This window comes from Manis javanica, chromosome 2, assembly GCF_040802235.1.
Source record: "Manis javanica isolate MJ-LG chromosome 2, MJ_LKY, whole genome shotgun sequence".
NCBI lineage: Eukaryota > Metazoa > Chordata > Mammalia > Pholidota > Manidae > Manis > Manis javanica.
The window spans coordinates 165,747,314-165,757,808 of record NC_133157.1 but is presented as its reverse complement, the minus strand read 5'-3'; the positions used below and the strand labels follow the sequence as shown (position 1 = coordinate 165,757,808).

At 39.3% G+C, this 10,495-nt stretch overlaps 1 long non-coding RNA gene across 2 annotated transcripts; it reads right to left on the bottom strand.

The window, feature by feature from the left end:
- Positions 1-4,571: 4,571 nt before the first annotated feature.
- LOC140847944 (uncharacterized) lies at positions 4,572-10,025 on the bottom strand. 2 transcript variants are annotated; one of them, XR_012128285.1, is made up of 2 exons: positions 9,137-10,025; positions 4,572-6,090 (listed from the first exon to the last, which is right to left on the bottom strand). It is a non-coding gene; the product is annotated as an uncharacterized lncRNA (long non-coding RNA). The 2 variants fall into 2 exon arrangements; XR_012128286.1 differs by having other exon boundaries at positions 4,572-6,011.
- Between the last annotated feature and the right edge of the window lie 470 nt (positions 10,026-10,495).

The window sequence follows — 10,495 nt, the reverse complement described above, 5'->3', positions numbered from 1 at the left end:
GACATCCACATACAAAAAATGAAACTAGGTACAGATCTTATATCTTTCACACAAATCAACTCAAAATAGATGTTAGACCTAAATGTAAAACAATAAAACTCCTAGAAGGTAATATGAGGAAAAATCTAGTTGACCTTAGTAATGATGATACACCAAAGGCACAATCCGTGAAAGAACTGATAAGATGGGCTTCATTAAAATTAAAATTTTCTGCTCTGTGAAACACAATGTCAAGAGAATGAGAAGACAAGCTAGACTAAGAAAAAATTCACAAAAATAACATCTGATAAAAGACTGTTATCCAAAACACAAAAAGCTCTTAGCACTCAGCAAGAAGAAAAAAAAGACAATGTGATTTAAAAAAGACAAAGGACCTGAACAAACACCTCATTGAAGAATATATATACTTCCTCTTCCAGTAGAGGGTCTGGGCCCACCCGCACTCTGCCCCAGAAAGGCTGGTAGGGATCCTTGGTGGGGCGGTGGGCGGGGCCAACTTTCCCACCACCTGAATGGGAGCAGAGGTGTCCCTTGAGGCGGGATATTTCTTCAATGGGAAAAATGTACTGACACAAAACATCTCAAGTGCAAGCAGAGCAAGGCCTTACAGAAAAGTTTTGAGGAACCTAAACTGAATATGCTTGAGGAACTTCCTGGAGCTGTATCAAGTGTTTTCCAGATTGAACAATAGGATATATTAGAATGTGGAGCATCAGAAGCAGAATTTAAGCCTCAGGAAACTTTGTAAGTTCAGCCAGCAGATGAATCAAGTAAACCTTTGGAAGATGAACAGCCCCAAAGTGATTGAAAAGCAGCCAAAGGGGTATCTTTAAAGGTGAAATCATCAGAACTGTTGCAAATCAGAGGAAAAGAAGTTAAGTGAACATGAAAAAGTGAATTAGGAATTCCACAACTGAGACAAAGAAAAGTTGCCCAAATCCCTGTGGAATCAAAAACTTCCTAAAAAAATAATTCCACAAGACTCCTCTACTCCTACCCTGCATGATCTGTGCACCACTGTCCCTGCCCATGAGCTACCCATTGACTTGTGCCTGGCTTCTCAAGTGTATCACACAGCAGACAAAAAAGGCCACAATGCTCTACTTGGAATATTTGGAACCTCTTTCTTCGGTGATCCCTACACAGATGAAGAGCAAAGACATAGAATATTGCAAGGAATTCCTGTTGCTGGTGACAGGCAAAAATATGTTGCTGTTCTTCCAACAATACCAGGGATACCACCTGAATCAGCACAAGGAACTAGACAGCATGTTCACAAACCACGCCCACAGATATTGGGAGAGGAAGTGATCTTTGGAAGAAGAGTTGTCAACTGATTTTGGAAGAGTTTAATCATCTTTTAGCAAGAAATTCCTCACTCTGTAGAGACAGCATGAAGTGATGCAGTGTGGTAGATGGGAAATGTGATCAAGTGTGTGGAATAGTTGAAGTACATCTCAATAGAAATAAACGTGGTCAAAACTCAAAAAATAAATAAACAAAAGAAGAAGATATGTAAAAACCAAATAAACAAATGAAAAGATACTGAACATCGTATGTCATTAGGAAATAATAAATTAAAACAACAATGAGATACTACTATATACCTATTAAAATGGTCAAATCCAAAATCTTGACAAAACCAAATGCTGACAAGAATAAGTAGCAACAGGAATTTTCATTCATTGCTGGTGGGAATGCAAAATGGTACAACCACTTTGGCAGATAGTTTGTCAGTTTCTTACAAAACTAAACATACTCTTACCATACTATCCAGCAATCACACTTGTTAATCTTTCCAAAAGAAGTTGAGAATTTAAGGCCACACAAAAACCTGCATATGGATATTTATGGCAGCTTTATTCGTAATTGGCAAAACTTGCAAGGAATCAAGATGTCTTATGGTTAAAACAAAAGATCGGTGTTTTCCAAGGGATGTGGGGGAAGGAGGGATGAACAGGAAGAGCATGAAGAATTTTTAGGGCAGTGAACTATTCTTTATGAACTACAATGGTGGAAACATGTTGTTATACATTAGTTGAAACCCACAGAATGAACAACACCAAGAGTGTATTCTCATGTAAACCATGGACACTGAGTGATAAATATGTATCAGTGTAGGTTCATCAATTGTAACTAGTGTACTATTCTGTTGATAGTGGGGTAAGTTGTGCATGTGTGGGGGCAGGGGGCATACAGACAGTCTGTACTTCCTACTCAACTTTGCTGTGAACCTAAAACTGTTCTAAAAAATACCAACTTAAAATTTTTGAAAAATAAAGACAACTAAGAAAGGATAATGTGTCATTATTCCTTGCTACAACACCATATGGATAACATTTTAATTTTGTACCCAAGGCTTTTTTCATTCCAGCAATGGCATCCAAGTGCCAAGTCACCAAAACAAACAAAGCAAAACAGAACAAAAATTTTAAGTAAACACACACACATATACTCTGCTACCACCACTATTACCAATAGTAACAAAATGTAACAAAATGCTACAATCATTAAGCTAAAAAATTAAGAAGTTTCATTGTTTGAAATAACAAAAGATGTTCTCAATAACATTGTTTTAATGTTTTAATTGTTTTAATTGTTTCTCAATAACATTGTTTTAATGTTTTGTTGTAAGAAACATTTAATGACAGTTATTTTTAACTAAAATTACATTTGTGCTGCAATCTACTAGTTTCATCTAAAATTTTAGGAATAAGCCTCAATCAAGTCAATAGCTTTTAGTCAGGGGTCTGCAAATTTGTTTTGTGAAGGACCAATACTTAATAGTCTTGACTTTGCAAGCAATAAACTCTTGTCACATTCAATTGTGCCTTTGTAGTATGAAATCATCCACAGACAACAGTAACTAAATGGGTGTGGCTCTGTGCCAATAAACTTTTATTTACATAAACAGATGTCAAGTCGATTTGACTCTCAGGCTGTGGTTTGCCAGACACTGATTTTTACAGCAAACACTTAGAAAGAACCAGTTTTCTAGTGTGTTATGGCTAATGATGGAGAAAACATTATTAATAGTGCTAATTCTATATTGTTTTCCTTTCTCAAGAGAAGACAGCACTCTAATGTTAAGCTCTAAAATTTCACATTTGTTCTTAATATTCCTTAGTTATAGGTAGCATAGCTAACTTCACTATAGGTAACATTCATCCTTTTGCTTTGTGTAAATCAAATTGTATTTTTAAAATACAACTGAATCTCATACTAAAGAGAACACTGGTTCTTTTTATATAAATGAAGAGTCTCCCAATCAACAAGGAGTTTCCCCACCAGTAAGTAGAGGAGTATCTGTACCCATATACTCTTGCTTCTTATTATAGATCAACTGTCAGTGCACTGAGAGTTGTCTTTCTTGCCACTGGAATACCGGGATCCACCGCTCCTGCCTGCTCAAGAACATGATTCCAGAAATTCTCTGCTTTTTCCCCTATATTGTTCTTAATTTTACATTCTCTACTGGATAACATCCATCAGTTCATTTCTGTGCTATTTCTTTTATCTTTAAAAAAAGAAATCTCCTCATCCCACTTTCCCAAACTGCTATACCCCAAGTCTCTGCTCTCCTTCAAAGAACTGTCTATATCCGATACTGTCTCCAGTTGCACTCTACCTCTAAAACTTTTTGTCAATTTCACCAATACTCTAGCGATGTTAAATTCAATGGTTGATTCCTAATACTGTAACATTTGACTTCTCCAAAGCATTTGACATAGTAAATCACTCCTTTTTCCTGGACATACTTTCTTCTCTTGGCTAACACTCACCATCCCCTTGAACTTTCCTCCTACCTAACAGCCTCTTCCTTCTCAGCCTCTTCTGTGGTTGCTCCTCCTCCACACATCTGGATATTGAAGTGCCCAGGGCTCTGTCCTTGAACTCCTCTTGTCTGTGTCATCTCACGCTCTTGGTGATCTTACTCCATCTCCTGCTGTAAATACCATTAGTGCAATGATGAACTTCAGAGTGCATCCAGAATCCAGCTGATTCCTGCTGCCCATCTCCCTGCCACCACCCTCGTCATATCCACTAACTTCTCTGGTCTGAATCAGTTCAATTGGTAGTAATGATGCCGGAGTTCTTGTTCACAAAGCCGAAGAATGTGCTTCACAAACACTCAAGGTAGGAGAGCAAGGTACAGGCTTTTATTTAGAAATAAAGTGAGAGAATAGAGCTCCTGGCTCATGCCAGGAGGGGACAAGAGAGCCGGTGATGGTGCGTTGCCTAGGGGTTTTATAGGCAATTGAGAATTTTTCGAGAACATAAAAAAAGGCTTAGGGCTGTGGACCTGCACCACCTGCCCTGCCCTAAAGGTGGGCTGGGTCATTGTCTGCTTGCTAGGGCTGTTTACAGTGAAGTCACCGGTTATGCTGAGATCCCCTTGTGGAACACTCAGACATTCCAGGCCAAGTTGTTCCTGGCCTTTTGACCTTTAGCTGATCTCACTGAAAATGTCTATATTCTTAGTTCGGTATCTTTCTCTAGAGAATTAGTGTTGTTAGGGTGCAGGCTTCCGAGGCTTCCCCAGAGAACAAAATACACAGGCATAGAGATGTAAATTCAAGCAAAGTCTTTATTCAGCCAACTAGTTGGGGTCCAAGTCAGCCCGATGCAGTGGGTCTCAACAAGGACCCCGAGCACTCAGAGCCAAGGGTTTATATAGCAATTTCAAAGCACTTAACTCATAGCAATTTTCTATAACTATACATTATTCTTGCAAGACATATATCCTGGGGTTAAGCAAGGGCAGGGTAAGACTACTCCTCAATGGTTAGGGAGGTTCTGCACGATAAGCTTGGTATGTAAGATTTACTGACCAAGGTTAGCTGACCAAGGGTCACAGCTGCCCACCACCCGGTGCCTATGATTAACTTGTTTTTCAAGGCCTTACCCAGTTCCAGTTTTTCTTTCTAAGTCACATACTCAGAAAATGGCTTCTAGGCCTTTAAGATGGCTATGCTTATGCTAACCTATTTCTATTCTTACATTCCCCTCTTCTTCTTGTATCTATTTCAATCATGAAATTAGGGGTCATCTGTTTGGTTAACACTCTGATAGTTCTGTCTCAACACTATGATTTGCACGGTGCTAATGCGTTCTTTGATAAAGGTAACACATGGAGTGACTCCGGTTTGGCGGGCCTACTACTTGTTAGAATAAGCTGGGGTGGTGCTGATTACTTCTGTCTTGTTGTAGAGGGAGGTGTAAGTTTTAGGAACTCTCTCAATGCAGGTTCTTTGCCTACTTGCAGAGGATAAAGTGAGTCTCGGTCTTTGTCTTCTACAGATAGGGACTCTAGCTGCTGCTAGGGAAAAGGGGCGATGACCGCTCTGGCTGCTTCGTGCTGAGAAGGGGGTGCAGTAAAGGGTGCAGCTAGGTCTCTATTACTGGTCAGTTGAGAGGGCTTCAGAAGGCTGGCGCTTCTATTACTATTTGCAGTTTTGTGGCTTCTAGGCAAGATAAAACAAATTGTGTTATTAGGTTATGTAGCAACATCTGGAGTTGGATTTTCTATTCTGGAGGCTGCAGTTATTGAAACAATACTTTTCTCTAAAATCACCCTCATTTTTATTAGAAGTAACCAGGTTAAGAAATAATTAACAGCTGGCTTGATCATTTGCACAAGTGCAGCAAGAAGAGCAATTGATTACACAGGCTCTTTTAAATATGCTTTGCTGGAACTTTTTATAAGGAATTTCAGATTGAACTTTTAAAGGCCTCTTGAGGCCAGACAGCCAAGCTAGACTCGCCATCAGGCTTTGCCTGCAGTACCTGTAGATTTGGATGAATTCTTCTCTTCTCGAGGTCTCTGAACCTGCCAGGAAGTGACCTTCTTTACTCACCTGGTAAGGCTGCTGGGAACTCTGTAAGCAAGGTACCAGGCCAGTTCTTCCAAGGGGCTTTGTTGGCTTTATAAAGTCAATCTTAGTTCCTTAAAGTTGTTCACATCTGAGTCCATGCACATGTCTCTCAGGTATGACATTCCAGTCAAAGCCCTGGCAGTATAACCAGTGTTCTTAAGTAGTCTTCTCACAAGGAAAGCAGATTCTTATTGAACTCATGCAAATAAACATACTGCCATGGAATACAAAAACAGTCACTGAAAGTTTTTAAACTCTGGAGGGATCAGGTAGAGAGAAGGAAGTTTCAATTCTGCTCATAAAGATAGTCATTTACTAAACTGTTGTCAGTTTAAGAGAACAAGGTTAAAACACTTTATCAGCAACATTTGAAACAAAAAGACACAAAATCATTTTCTTTAGTTTATGTAATCTTATGTAACTAATACCTGTTCTGCTGAAATCTAGTTCTTTACCAGTTTAGGGATAATACTATAAATGACAAAAGACTTACAAATGACAATGGTTAAAGATCTGATGAGAGCTTACTGTAAGACAGTTGACATAAGGAAATTCTGTTATTTCTGTAATACAAAACATTTAGTAACAAAGTTTAGCATCATTCTCTTTGACAGTGCTTTCCTGGTAAATAAATAAATATATCTCAGATAAATAAGCCAAATTAGTCAAATACTTTCTCTAATGAGAAAAAAAATTCTTCTGACATGTTCCAGGGGCCCTCTGGAAAATATCAGAGTTAACTAGAGGTAAAAGCACTTTTTTTTTGAACTTAGCATAAGTGTCCAAGACCAGATACAAAAAAAGCAGAGAAAGTGCTTAAGTCTACAGGTCTTCTCTGAAAGCTTCAAGAATGTTTTACTCTTTAATAGTAGATATAAGCTGCTATGCAAATTCTATTAAAAGCTCTAAGATCATTTGCATTAAAAAAATATGAAGAGTCCTCTGAAGGACTACTACTAGTAAGATGGCAAACTTCCGGCTTCTCTTCGGGGGTCCTTGGTTTCCGCCGGCGCCACCTGAAGCCCAATCACCTCTCGCTCCCCTCCCAATCCCAGCACCTAGCCAACAGCCACCAGCTCCGTAGAAGTGACACCTCAATCAATTCATGCCCCTTCCTATATAACCTAGCACTTTTCCCTAATAAAGCGGAACTCTCCGGTTAATTGCTGCTATGTGTCGCTCCTTTCCTTTCATCCCCCATGTTTTTTTTTTTTTTAAAACATACAGCATATAAATTAAACAAGAAGACCTGGTGGTTGTCAAAAAAATCTATTACAACCTTTCTCAAAAGTGGTCACACGTTTGTCCATTTAAACTTTTACAGTGAAACTTGTTTTTCTGGGAGAAACATAATCTTGTCTAGATTCTAGTTTAATTTTTAAGAATAAATTTTGGTTTGTTAACTAAGTGCATTTAATCAGCTGAAAAAAGCTTTGTTACCATTCTGCTTAGGTGGATAAATTAAGAAAACAAATAATCAGTAACAACTTTAATCATTTGTTGGTTAGAGATTTTTCCACTTATAAAAATATATGGAATAAATAATTCAATTTCTCAGGCCATGCAATCGTTTTCAATAACAAAATATTTCAAAGGCAAATAAAGCTTATACAGTTGTTAACAAACTTTAGCTTTTCGTCTTTTTAATATTACGATTTCATTTTTTTTTTTTTTTTTAATATTCTGGCAACTCACTGAGACTTTAAGCATGAGAAACTGCTTTGATCTTTCAACATTAAGAGCAGACTAACAGTTAAAGAAAACTGTTTAACTAGAAACAAGATTCTAATTTTGCTGTGCACTTGATATCAAGACTCACTTGCTTTAATTTCACTAGGCACGACTATATCTGTAAGAATATAGTAATTTATTCTTCATTTGCCCTGTGGTCCCAAGCACATAAGCTGGTGAGAATTAGCCTGGGCTTGCCTGCGGCTTGACTGGGTTTATCTCACTTAATCTCTAAACATCCTGACCCTCCCCCCCAAAGCAACAGGCTGAGCGGGTCTTCTACAACAAAAGGCACCACGCTGTTTTCTCTCTTTAAACAAATAGCTGTACTTTAGAACAAAGTTACTTTCTTTATCACAAAACACATTCTTTAGCATGCAGAAGACTTTTCATTCTTTATACTTTTTCTTATTAAAACATACATTTTTTAGCATAGAGAAATGTTTTATTACTTTAAATAGTTTTAATTAAAACTTAAAACCATTAGAAACTTTAATTTCCAGTGAACACCGAGAAGCAGGCCATTGTAAACTGTTAAACTAACATTCTTTAGATTGACAAATTTATGAACACATTTTATAATTTCTGTAACCATGAGCTTTACAGCACAATCTCTCATAGAGTATATCTTCTTAACTTAGCAAAACTTTAAGGTTTTAGGTTTCTACAAAGATTCTCAGGCAGTAGGTAGGTATACACACTGTAACACACAATTAAAAAGAGGTTCACTTGCTTCAGTCATTTAGTTCACTCATTCGTAACAACTATTCTAGATTACTTACAAGACCTTTACTGAATATTAGACAAAGCCAAGCCTTTAAGCATTTTTATTTTTAAAAGATTTAGCAGATAACATGACTTAAATGACCTCAGGTAAATTTAGGCAGCTGATAACTACAAGGACATGCCCGCCTCAGGCAAACTCAAATTAGCATTAATGCTTAACACTTTTTATCAGGTTTTCTGGAAGTTTTAGAATACCCAATTTTCACAAGCGCTTGTCTTTAAATCAATTTCATTAATACCATCCGGAGGTAGAAAGATATATTCATTTACACACTTAGGGGGTCGTCTGAGTCTGTCTCATGGTGAGAAAGAAGGAAAAAGAATATGAGGGAGACAAAGGCGAAGGATGAAGATGCCACTTCAAACAAAATGACTGTTGTATGTGCTTGTGAACGAGTGCCTGTCGTTGCACAGTTTTTCTTCCACGGGGGACGCGAATTTATCTGGGATTCGCGGCTGTGACCCCCTTATCCTGTCACGGGAGTCTTCTAGCGGCGGGCGCCCTAATGGCTCTTAATTGCCCGACCCGTGCCCGCGGGGAATGATGTAGTGGCAGAAAGGAGGAACGGAGAGAGCAGGAGAACCTTAGAACAAGGAAACTTAAAATGAGAAGCGCAAAAAAATATAAACTGAAACCAAAACACAGTAAAACAGTCAATGATAACACCAAGCACACACACACCACATCTGATCGCACTCGTTCGGACCGGTCCTTCTCTCACTCTGGTGCGCACCACACTCACCACTTTCAGGGTCTTCAAAAACTCTCGTAATTCTCCTGAAGGGCGTCCACTCGGACTGCCGCAGGGTGACGAGCTCTATCTTTTCCTCCTCGGGCGCCAGTTTTCTGCCGATCGGATTTGCCTTCCTAAGGCCGAGTCACTCGGACCCTAGGGCCAGGATTGGTTACCTGGGCTTCACCCAGGGTCGCTAACCTGGGGGCCGGGACTACCAGCCCGGACTTCCTCACTCGGGACCACTAACCCGAGACCATACACGGGATGGCGACTCCCGCTTTATAATGGATTTATGCAGACACGAGGGGGCGACCCTCGAATTACACTGCCCCGTCCGGACAATTAGACCTTGCCTCCAGCTGTCCTTTGTTCTCAGGGAAGCTGCTCGTATCCCGGACGAGCCCCCAAATGTTAGGGTGCAGGCTTCCGAGGCTTCCCCAGAGAACAAAATACACAGGCATAGAGATGTAAATTCAAGCAAAGTCTTTATTCAGCCAACTAGTTGGGGTCCAAGTCAGCCCGATGCAGTGGGTCTCAACAAGGACCCCGAGCACTCAGAGCCAAGGGTTTATATAGCAATTTCAAAGCACTTAACTCATAGCAATTTTCTATAACTATACATTATTCTTGCAAGACATATATCCTGGGGTTAAGCAAGGGCAGGGTAAGACTACTCCTCAATGGTTAGGGAGGTTCTGCACGATAAGCTTGGTATGTAAGATTTACTGACCAAGGTTAGCTGACCAAGGGTCACAGCTGCCCACCACCCGGTGCCTATGATTAACTTGTTTTTCAAGGCCTTACCCAGTTCCAGTTTTTCTTTCTAAGTCACATACTCAGAAAATGGCTTCTAGGCCTTTAAGATGGCTATGCTTATGCTAACCTATTTCTATTCTTACAGTGTGACCTTGACTTTACATGATGCTTAACACAAGTTTCAGTGGGGACTTCTTTGCCCATTGTTACATTGCTTGGACTGTAAATATTCTGCCCTGCTTGTCCCAAAAGCCCTCACCCTACTCTGACTGTACCCATGATACCTATCTCAGTAATAATATGAATTAATTAATATTCATTAATAATTGGGTATCTACAGTGTTTCCACACTTAACATACATCGTCTCACTTAACATTATTTTGGCAGTGACCACCCTTTGAACAAAAAGAACATCAAATTTCCAAGAGGTTAATTGATTCACTAGCTCAAAATCACTCAACTAATACCTTCCAGAGAGAGGTATTCAAACGGAATTCATCTGATTTCAAAGCCAATGCCCCCCACCACCTGTCCACATCTACCTCAAAACTGAAATAGTCTGGGAGCATGCCTTATGGTTGCTTGTGCCAAATAGAGTGATTCCACAG